Here is a 12359-nt window from a genome sequence, read left to right as displayed (position 1 = left end):
GTCGTTATTGAAAAATAAAAAACATATTACTTAAAAGAAAAAAATGTAAATCATCAACATACTTTTCAAAAAGTTTAAAATTCTGAAACTTTCAAAAATACTTTAAAGTGTATTTCCTTTTTGAAATGGGTTTTTGTTTTTTTACTAAAAATGATGCTTTTAAACAATTTTCTGTTTTCATTTCAACTGACTTCGAGCGCCCCCTGTCATCGGGAGAAGGTGAAAAAGGGCAATTCACTTTTTTTTTTTCCCGGGCGCTATCTAATGGGCCGTTAACTCGCGTGGCCATGTGGGTTAAATAATGATATAAAGGGGGAAAGCAAGTAGTTTTTTTGACCATACGGGATGTGAAAAATTTTACCAAAAGATCAACCTTAGGGGGAACATAGGACTTTTCAATGGATCTCGATTTTCCTTTTTTTCCCATTCTTTTATCTATATTTTACATCATTTTGTGTATATGCTAACTCCCTTCCCTTTTAAAAGTTTAAAAATTGGGTCATATTTTTTTGGGACTTTTCTGTATTTTACATGGTTTTATTTTATTTTCCCTTGGTAAAAAAGGTCAAAAGGGAAAATTAATGGTTTTCTCCCAAAATGCCCGATTTTTCGAAATTTTAACACACCGCTGCCAGAAATGAAAAGGGGGGAAAAAACAGCCAGTATCTCAGTCGTTTTATAACTATATTACCCTTTTCTAATTTGGATCATCGGGGACCTACCTTCTGACAGTACACTGCTTACTCCTCTAAAATTTTTTTTATTGATATGGATTTGCTCGCAAGTATTTGTGCTGTCCCCCGCCCCTAGCCGGAGCCAGCTTTATAGGGCGCGATGTTTATCTCGGCGGCGGTGCTGTCCGGCCCCTCGTTTTCGGGAAAATCACGGGAAATGGAGCAAAGCGAGAGCTGAGGGCCCTGGGGGCAGCGGGCGTGGAGGAAGGCTTTTTCTTTCTCTTTTCCTTCCCCCTCCTCTTCTTTCTTGCCCCTCCGACACCGGGGTCGGGGGAAAGGGTTGGGGCTGGATGGCGCTCCCCCACCTCAAGGGAAAAAAATTTTCGAGGCCGAACCGGGTCGTATATTTCCCCGGGGGCGGCGCTCGCGCCGAAGCCGAGTTTCCGTTCGCGGCTGTTCCCAAAAAGCACTTTGAAATCATCCAGATTCCGTCTTCGGCGGGTACTGTCCGAAACCCGTGTTTTGAACCCCGGAGCTCGCCCCGTTTTTTTCCCTGTCCCCGAAGAAGATTTCCCAAGGGGGTTGCTCGCACCCCAGGGCCACTGTGTCCGGCATCGGCCAGGACGACGTGCCAAAACCCGGTGTTACGGTCACGGGCTCGAAGCCCGGGGGGGGGGGAGGGCGTCGGGGGGAGGGTCGCGACCCGGTTCGGAACCCCACACCCACCGCCGTCGCGGGGAAAGAAGCTCCCTTGGGAGGGCGTGGGGACCCCTGGTGGCGTACTGGGTGTTACGTGGGGTATAGGGGTCGGGTCGTCTAGTAGTAGTAGTTTGTTTTTTGTTGTTGTTGTGGGTGTTTTTGGGGGGGTTGGAAAAATTTGTAAGGAGTTTGATGGAGGGGGAGACGTGGATTTCATTTTGATGAGACGTTGTAGAGCCGTTTTCGTGGCGTAGATGAAGATCAGTGGGTTTTATACTGGTGTGGTTGCTGGGAATAAAAATATGTAAACAACAACAAAAAAATTATTATTTCATTATAAATATAAAAGTCACTTCAAAACCAGGTCACTAATTTGGTTACGCGTTTTTTACACTCACTTTTCAACTACTTTACAAGGAAAGGTCAAAACCTTCGTCATCCCGCGGTTTCCCCGTCGGGGTTTTTTTGCCATCGGGTTTGATCGGGAAGGAAAGGGAATAAGACGCGAATTAGAGAAAACACTCCCATCAAAAAACTCACATTTACTTTTATTTAGGATCGTTCCTGGTTAGGACTCCCCACACCACCCCCCACCACAACAACAGCCGCACGCACGCACCACACACACACACACACCCACACACAACACCACACACAACCACACACACACTCTAAAACACACACACACCAACACACACACACACACATTTACTGTGTGTGTGTGTGTGTGATATATATAATAAAAATATTATATAAAATATATATTATATTATATTATATATCATATATATATATATTATATATATATTTTATATATATATATATATATTATAATAACTTAATATATGCATGTATATATATATATATTATATAAATATAATATTATTATATTATATTTATATTATATTCCCCTATATTACATTTTATATATTATATTTATATAATTTATTTATTACCCCTTTTTAACATTTATAATATTTTTTTATATATATTATATATAAAAATTTTATATTTCACAAAACACCACAAACACCATACACACACACCCACACACCACCACCAAAATTTATATATATTTATATAATATATATATATTATATATATATATTATATATATATATATATAAATATATTTGTTTTGTGTGTTGTGTGTGTGAATAATAATTATATATTATTAATATATATATATATATATATATATTTTAATTACATATATTATATATTAATATTATATAATTTTAAAATTTTACCCCCACACACACACAACCCACAACACACACCACACACAAAACCCACAAACACACACACCACAATATTATTATATATAATATATATATTTTATATAAAATATATTTAGTTTATATGCAATCTACATGCACTTTATTGTATATCATATTATATATATATATAATTATATTAAAAATATATATATATATAATATATTTATAATATATATATATATTCATCATCATCACAAGGGGTAACCCGACGGGGGCGCATGGGCATCCCCCCCTTCGTTTCCACCCCGGGGGATCCCTCGGGGCGGTCTCCGGGCGGGCACACGGCCCATCTCTATTCCTCCGACGGTCTCGTCGAGCTGCCCAACCATGACTCCTGGGACTCCCACGGGTCCCTCCACCCGGGTTTGTCTCGCAGAAGAAAACCTTGGGGGGCAGGGTCGCCCATAGGAGGCAGCTAGGGGGAAAATAGCCTGAGTTGGCGTCCCGGATTATGCAAGTAACGGGCCCCCATCCCAAAGCCAGGGTGAAACCCCCGGTTGGGACACGGGGTCCTCCCAACTTACCCCATGACCCGGGCGAAGGACTTTTTACAAAGGCATAAAGGGGCGAGCTCCAAGGGCACTATACCCGGTTCGCTTCCATGAGCAAAAACTGGAATATCAGGCCTTGAAGACACGCAGCTTGGTCCTTCTGCATAGGTACCGCTCTCCAAACCTCTGTTGATCAGTTCAGGGCTCCTTTTCCCAACCAATCCGCTACTGACTTCCGGGTCTGAAAACCCAGAATATGGACTACGCTCCCAAAGGTTTAAAATTTCTGTGATCACGTCCTGGGCCGAAACTGGATCGACTGAAGGGGTTCCCCTAACGGGCCCCCAAAGTCCGGGATCTTGGTCTTGGCCCAGGAACCTCAAAGCCGGGGGCTTCCCTCTTTCTAAATGCTCAAACCGCCCAATGACCCCAAAGGGGACTCAGATGGGTAAACTCGTGGGCAAAGTCAAGGTCCGAGCCTTTTTTCCCTAGTGTTGCTCCGCCTGATTTTGGGGTATAGCTCTGCCCATTACCAGTCCTACAATGTTAAAAAGGTGGGTGCGGAACAGCCTTGCCTCCCCCTAATTAAGGGAAAATTCGACAACCCCCACCACACTTTACGCACTTTCATTACCATATGAGGCTTGCTATCAGGCCAAATATCTGGTGGGGAATTCCCGACCTCAGGATTCCCATAGCGTTCCCGATGAAAACCAAGTCAAACCCTTTTTGAGGTCGTGTGGGTGCGCAACCCACGCCAAAACTCAGACGGCGTTCCAAAATTACCAAGCGCTAGGATACGGTTTTGTGACTTGCCAGGATAATCCAGCTGTTTCCGGGTCCTGGTGCCTCGTAGGGGGTTGCGATCGTTTCAGAAAATGTAGCGGAACCTTCCGGTAGCTGAGCTGTAATGCCACGGTAGTTCTACAGTCCCATGATCCCCTTTCCCCTTTCCCAGAGGTGACCACGCCCTCGCAGGTCAGGGGAATGGTCCCAACTCCCAAATGGCATCAGGACTGTATGCAGGCCCCGAGCCTAGGTTCACCCCCAGCCTTTAGCTTCAGCAGGATTCACTATCCTGCACTTTCCCCTTTTCCCCTTTGGAAATCGCCAGCCAAACCTCTGTTAGGGTGATTTCCCTCGCTGATGGTGGTCCGGCACGGCACTGAACACGCTTGCATCCAGCAAATTTTTGGGAGGATCCACCTGTACAACTGTAAAAATCTCACCCAACGTTCCAACCCCAAATATCTGAGATGATCCGTCCATCCCTGATCGGACTGCAGTCATCTTGAGAGGGCTTATTTTTCAGTTTCTCAGGGCTTGTGGGCGGGCGAAGGTCATTTACCAAAAAGGGCCCCTTCGACCTCCTCGAAAGTTTCCCTGATGACTGTTCCTTGCCCTTCCACAGTGTCCGAGCCCTACGCCCCGGAACGCGCAAGACTTGATTCCCTTTACCGGCCTTGCACACGCTTCTTGGCCTCAAATGTCTCCAGGGATGGTATTCTGCCTTGCCCTTTGGGTACGCCAATGGACCCCGAGCTGCTCGAGTTTACCCTTGAAGGACCCCACAGAGCAACGGATCCGTCGGGTTGCGGTTTTTCTGAGAATCGTCAAGACTGCCGTGGGAACCCAGGGGGCACACTCCTCCTCCCTTAGTCTGCCCAAAGTGAAACCTTGGGGTGGCCACTGGAAGGCGGGGATTTTGAAGGGGACCCCGGGGTCCAAACAGCCTATGGTCGTGCCACAGACTACCTCCGGGAAACCCCGCGTTTTTGGGATCCTCCATCGCTGCTCACAAGGTGTGCGATCTCCTTGGCCACTGTACCCTTCGCTGTACCAAGTCCCGATCGATTGGGGCGCTGGTACCAGAGCCGAGATCCTCCCCTTTTTTGGGGCCTAGCAAAACCCGGAGAAGGAGGCTATTTTCGCTGCTGGATACTCCCAGCCGGGGGGCCCACAGACATCTCTAGCCACTCGGGCACAGCCGGGTACCGCATTGAAGTCGCCCAGAAAAATGCAATTCTCGCCCGGGGGGAAACGTCTGCCACAGATCAGTTTGGCGTAGATCGCCTCTTTCACATCGGTTTTTTGTACATCGGTAGGAGCGATACCCCAAAAAAGACATGAAGCCAAAAGCTCTTCAGTCTCAATGCCATGATCCTCATCAACCGTGTCACCTCGACTACCGCAGCTAAATCGACTGGAGATGGCATGGCACACCCGGAGGGGGTGCCATCGCTGCGGCCCACAGTATAGTGTAACCACCCCCACGCGTGCCGCTACCAGGTCTTCTCACCTCTGAGAGGCACCACCTCAAATCCCCTCGCTTCAATTCCCCCAAACAGAGTAACCGCTCATCCTGCCGCAAAGGGCGGATGTTCCAAACCCACCCGGGAAAACACCCCCCCCGAGGTTACCTCGGTTTGGGCACTCCGGTGCACCCACCTCCCGCTCCCGCCACACAGCCCCAGATAAAGGGGGTCGGAGGGGTGGGACCCCCATCCCCATGTGGGTTCCCGAGGGGTTTTCCCCCCCAAGCTTCATGGGGGGTTGGGGCCTTCCGGGGCCAGGCGGACGGTAACCCGCTCCAATCCTCACCCCACATTTGCCCTCCCGCGGGACCCACAGCCCCCCTTACTTGCTGGTGGGGGACAACAACCCTCCCCCCGCATTTCCATTTAAAAAAAAAAGGGGGTTGCCAGGGTCATTCGGGGGGGGGAGCTGGCAAGGCCCCCCTCCCCCGAGCCCCCCTTTCCCCGGTGGCTAGGGGGAAGGAGTTGTACGAAGCCCCAGCGTGTCCCAAACCCGTGGGGCCATAACTCCCTCCCTGGGGGCCCCCTGCGCTCCGAGATCCCCCCACAGATTTGCCGGGACCGCAAGGTACCCATTTTCCCTGGGTGGCACGGGAGGGACGCGAAGTCTTAATGGGAGACGTGACCCGGCAGGGAGCTTATCAGAACTGCTCCCCTTTTTTGCCTGGGCTAGCAGGGTTGAAACTGCAAGCGAGAAGGCATGCAAACACTTAAAAATATCAGGCACCCCACCATCGTTCACATCACCATGCAGGGAAACACCCACCCTTGTATATATATTATTATATATATATAATTTATATATATATATATAAAAATAATATATATTATTTATTATATATATTTTATTATGCAAAACTACATGCACATATTGTATATACATATATTTATATATATATATATATATTATATATATAATTATATATATATATATATATATACATATATAACATATATATATATATAAATATATTTACACCCACCCACCACACACCACACACACACACACACAACTCATACATACAACATACATACATACATACATCATACCACCCACACACCACACCCCACACACCACCCACACACCCCACACACAACCACACACATATTGCAAATATATATATATTACATATATTCATATATAAAATATATATATATAAAATTTATATGTATATATTTATATATATATATATAATTTTATATATATGCCATATATATTTAATTTTATAATATTATAAATATATATATTATATTTATATTATGTATATATATATATATTTAAATATTTATTTTTATTATTAAACTATATATATATAATTATTATTATATTGTTTTTAAAATTTTTATTATTATATATTAAATAAAAAAATTTTTTAAAAAATATATATATAATATTAAATAATGTATATACATAAACATTATCTATAATTTTATATTTTTTATATATTATATTAATTAAATATTTTATATATATATGCTTAATTTTATGCATATAAATTATATAATTTTATATATATATATATATTTTACACCACACACACACCAACCCCCACCACAACACACCAAACCCACACACACACACCACACACACACACACACACCCCACAACACCACATACACACACACCACACACACCACACACACCCCCCAACCCAACATAATATATAAAATATATATAATATATATTAATATATTATTATATAATAATGCATATATGCCTATATAGCCTTATATATATATATATATTATATATATTATTTTTTTATTATTATAATAATATATATATTATATATATATAAAATATATATAGGCATATTATATGGCTAATATGGGCATTAATAATACAAAAATATATATAAAAATTATATATAATAATATTATTTTAACACACACACACACACACACACACACACACACATAATTATATATATATATATCTATATATATAATATATATAATATATTTATATGGGCATATACACCCCACACCCCACACACACACCAACACACACACACACACACACCACACACACACACCACCCCACACAACACACACACACACATGCAACACCACCCCCACACACAAAACACACACACCACAACACCCAACACACCACAACACCACACACACTATATTTTATTATTATATATATATATATATTATTATATTATATATATCAAAAACTACTACTTAATACATATACTTATATATATATTATAAATATATAAATATTATATAATTATATATATATTTAATTATTATTATAAATATATCAATTTATATATATATATTAATATATATATATAATTGTATGTTTTTATGTTATAATATATTATATTATATATATATATATAATATATATATATATATAATATTATATATATATATATATATTCTTTTTTTCTTTCCACGAAGCATGGGCCTCTCTCATTCTTACTGAAGGTTATATGGAAATGCACCCTTCCCTAATCAACCGGGGTTTTGGTCCCATATAAAATTATTATATTATATATATATTTTAATATTATATATTAATATTATATTTATATATATATATATATATATATATATATGCTAAAATTTTGCAAAAATATATATAACATATAATCATATATATAAAATTTTAATATATATATATATATATTATTATATTATATTTATTATATATATTTTATATATCTAAAAATTATTATATATATATATATTTATGGTGTTACAAAACACTTTCGTGTTAACTGGAAAAAAACCCCAGTACAAAACCAATTTTTTTAAATGAACTACATTTTCAAATCCACCGGGATTCCATCCTCAGGTCCTGGGGTGAATTTCGAACTGTATCTCTTTTTCAAAAAATCTATTTTTGTAATATTATTTGGTATTTTTAATATATATAATATTTTATATATATATATATAATATATGTAAAATTATATGTTATTATATTATTTTATATAATATATATATTTTATATATCATATATATTATATATGTAATGTATTAAATTAAAAATATATATATATATCCATTTAGCATATATACATACATACTATCATACATTTTCTTCATCTTCTTCCCTCTCCCCTCTCTTTTTCTCTCTCTCTCTCTGTGTATATAATTTTATATATATTATATATTTATATATATATATAATATATTTATACTTATAATATATGCATTATTATATTTTTAAAAAATTTAATATATAAAAAATTTTTTAAAATTTATACAAAAAAAAAAAAACCACACAAACCCACACACACACACCCACACCCACACCACACCACCCCCAAAACCACAACACACACACACATAATCATGCATATATACACTATATACAGCATATATAGATTAATATATATTATATATTTTATTTATTTTAATATATATAAAATTATATATATATATATATTTTATTATATATATATATTATAATAATTGTATATATATATATAGATATATAATGTATATATTATATTATATATATATATATATAAAAATTTATATTATACTATATGTATATATATATTATTATATATATAAATTATTTATATTTTAATATATATCATATAATTATATTATATATTATTATAGTAGATAGATAGATAGATAATGATATAGATTTATTATAATTTATTTATATATATATATGCATATATAAAAATAATATATATAATTATATATTATATATATATTATTAATCTTATATAAATTATATTATATATATATATATTATTATATATATTATAATTTTATATATATATACATATATATATTATATAAATTAATATATATATAATATATATATATTGTATGTCCACACAAAAAACCCACACCACACCCACACCCCAACACCCCACACCCACACACCCACACACAAAACCCAACCACACAAACCCCACCCACACCACACTTTTAATATGTGTTTGTGTATATATATAATAAAAAATTATATATATATATATATATATAACTTTTATATATATTATATATATATATTATTATTATATTATTATATATATATATATATATAATATATATGTACTTGACTTTTTATAATTTTTTTTTCCCGAGTCGGCCCTTTGGCATCCATTCCCATTTTCCTCTATTCGTATTTTCGGCTCCCCCGGTGCCGTCCCTTCTGGCCCCCGGGTGCCATCTCCTCCGTCGGCGTTTCTCCCCCTTCGTTCTTTGAGGGAAACATAAAAAACCTCACGTCGTAGAATTAAATATTTTCGGGCAGCAGGCGTGTAGACGGATGTTCGGGGAATTTTTTTGGTGTTTTCTTTTTTTATCAGGAAAGAACAGGTACACTATGATTGTTTGTCGCAGTTCTTCACATTTAGTTAGGTCTCATTTCCCAGCGCCGATACTGTGTTCTGGGAAGTATCCTCATAACCTGTATTGTTATTGTTGTTAGATTTACTTAGCTTCCACCAGACTGGGTTCCGCTGAGGCCACCCGGAAGTGGGTGACGGAATTGCATTTGTGCCCATAACCTGCAATTTGTGTTGACACGTTTTCCCTTTTTTCTCTCACCGTCGTAGTAGTAGCCCTGGTCGCCTTCGGTGCCGTCTCCTTCTTGGCCTTCGGTGCCGTCTCCTTCTTGGCCTTGGGTGCCGTCTCCTACTTGGCCATGGGTTTGCCGTCTCCTGGCTCTCGGTTCGGCTGGCGGGAAAACGGACAAAGAATGAAATTTGTGTTTATCCTTTGAAAACCGTGGCATATAGGTGGACATTGTTTCATTTAATTTTGTTTTGATGCATTTCATTAAGCAGTACACCAACGCAACGCTACGCCAGCCCGTTTCCTCCAACTTATTCCTACACAACAACCTACTTTCCTATGACCTTTTGTATGAATATTTTTACTAATTTTCTTCCCTTCGTCAAAGTAGTCCTGCCCGCCAGACATCCGAGACGCACCTTTGACTTCCGACACGTCCCTTGAGCTATTAGCGTAGCCTGTCGTGCTCTCGAGCGCCTTGCCTATCCCATCCCTGTTCTCAGTCGAGCTTTGCAGCCTTTGTGTTGAGTATCTTGTTTTCTCTCCTTTTTCCTACCATCACTTCGATGGGCCTCTCGCCCGCCTCGCTGCTGCCGGCCAGAGAGGCTGACGGGACTGCACGCAACTGAGGGAGTAGTAACGAGGTCCCCGCGAGTTCCGCCTGCCAACCGTCGACCGACCGCCTCTGTTACCGAGTGATGAACACTTCCTTCTGCCGTTTTCATTGGCATTTCATGGCTGTTTAGTCTTACACTAACCATTTTACGAAGCCGCGCTGATCGTCCCCTTATTACAATGCCGACCGCCTGCCATTACACTGAAGGGCGGGAGGGGATACGGATGTCCTTTCTTCGGTGACATTGTAAATAATAAATTACCATAAGCATTGATTGTTTCTATTCTGTTCTGTCCTTCATCGGTATTATAAGCAACTGCACCCCCCCCCGCCCAGGGTACCTCCCCAAACTCTTACCTGTGATGTCATTAGAAACTTAAACTTATCTGTCAGTCATATTACCTATTCAATCGGGCCCATTACGTGTCGACAGTAACATCTTGGTATATGACTTTTCCACAAAATGGTACTTACGAGTTTCGTCATAGTAGTAGTAATCTTCGTAGCCATCGGTGCCGTCTCCTTCCTGGCCTTGTGTATCTGAGAGGAAGGGAGCTCGTTACCATGACATTCAGACTCTAGTTAAAATCTCAACCTGTGTGCTGTAATTTACATTTTCACTAAAATGCCGCGGTTGCATAACTTGATCGTAATCAGGTTATTTATTTAATGTCAAGAATAATTTTGCTATTGTTAGTATTGTATCATTTGACTTTATTTTTTTATTTTATTTTATTTTATTAACTCCAGCTAAAGGGTAAGAAACAAGTACTTACTACTCGCATTGCCCTTTGTCACGTTTTCACTCTGACTCCCCGTATCTGTCACGAGCAAGATAGTATTAATTGCGGTGTTTTCAACTTCCTTACCATTCATATAAAAGTTCATCCTCCATGATAGTTCTGGAATTATGATTTACCTACCGTTAGCATCTTCATAATACTCGTAATAGTAATAGTATTCTTCCTCTTCTGGAGCATTCTGCCTGGGTTCCCCTTGGCGGTAGCTCTCACCCTGCCGAGATGTCTTGTCCTTCACGGCTGCCCTTCCCTGGCGAATCCTGATGCCATTCCCTTGGGCGTTCCCATTCGTAGCTGATCCCTTGATCTCCCCTTCAGGAACTCCCTTCCGTTTCTTCACCCGTCTGACCTTCACGATGTTGTTGCCATGTCTCAGCAGCATTCCCGACCTTGCTGCTATTTCCAGGGATCTTCTTCTTTCTTATCTTCCTTCTCTTCTGCGTCTTCGTTTCTTGCTCCGGCACCGTCTTTTTTCCGTCAGCGTTCGGTCCTCCTTCCTCTGGTATGTCCTCGGCAGGCGTGTCCGCGTGTCCTCGCTCACGCCGGGGTCTCCCTGCGCTGTCCCCTTCGCCTGGTGTGCTTGAGGCCGGCCTTCGTCAGGACGAGACTCGCGGAGGCTGTGGCAGAGGGAGAAGAGAAGGGAGTGTGCGAATACTGTTAGGCGCGAGGTGTTGGCGAGACTTCTTTTAAATTCTGTGAACGATTTCTGTTTTCCTAAATTTCATTTTTTTCTTGATGTAGGCTGATTTTATGATGTTAATTGACATAAAAGTATACCTAATGATTTTGATAAAAGAACCTTTGCTCGTTTGTTTATGTGTCACGGTAACATTTTTTTTACAGAGAAGTACTGTTGAAAAGTTATCACAAAAATATCGTAATTTGCAATCAGTCAAAATTCTCTCCCAAATCTGCCTATACGAGTAGATCGATAAGCAATAAATAAATGTGTGTGTGTGTGTGTGTGTGTGTGTGTGTGTG

This window comes from Penaeus monodon, unplaced genomic scaffold (genome assembly GCF_015228065.2).
Source record: "Penaeus monodon isolate SGIC_2016 unplaced genomic scaffold, NSTDA_Pmon_1 PmonScaffold_2443, whole genome shotgun sequence".
Lineage (NCBI taxonomy): Eukaryota > Metazoa > Arthropoda > Malacostraca > Decapoda > Penaeidae > Penaeus > Penaeus monodon.
This window is presented reverse-complemented; position numbering follows the sequence as displayed.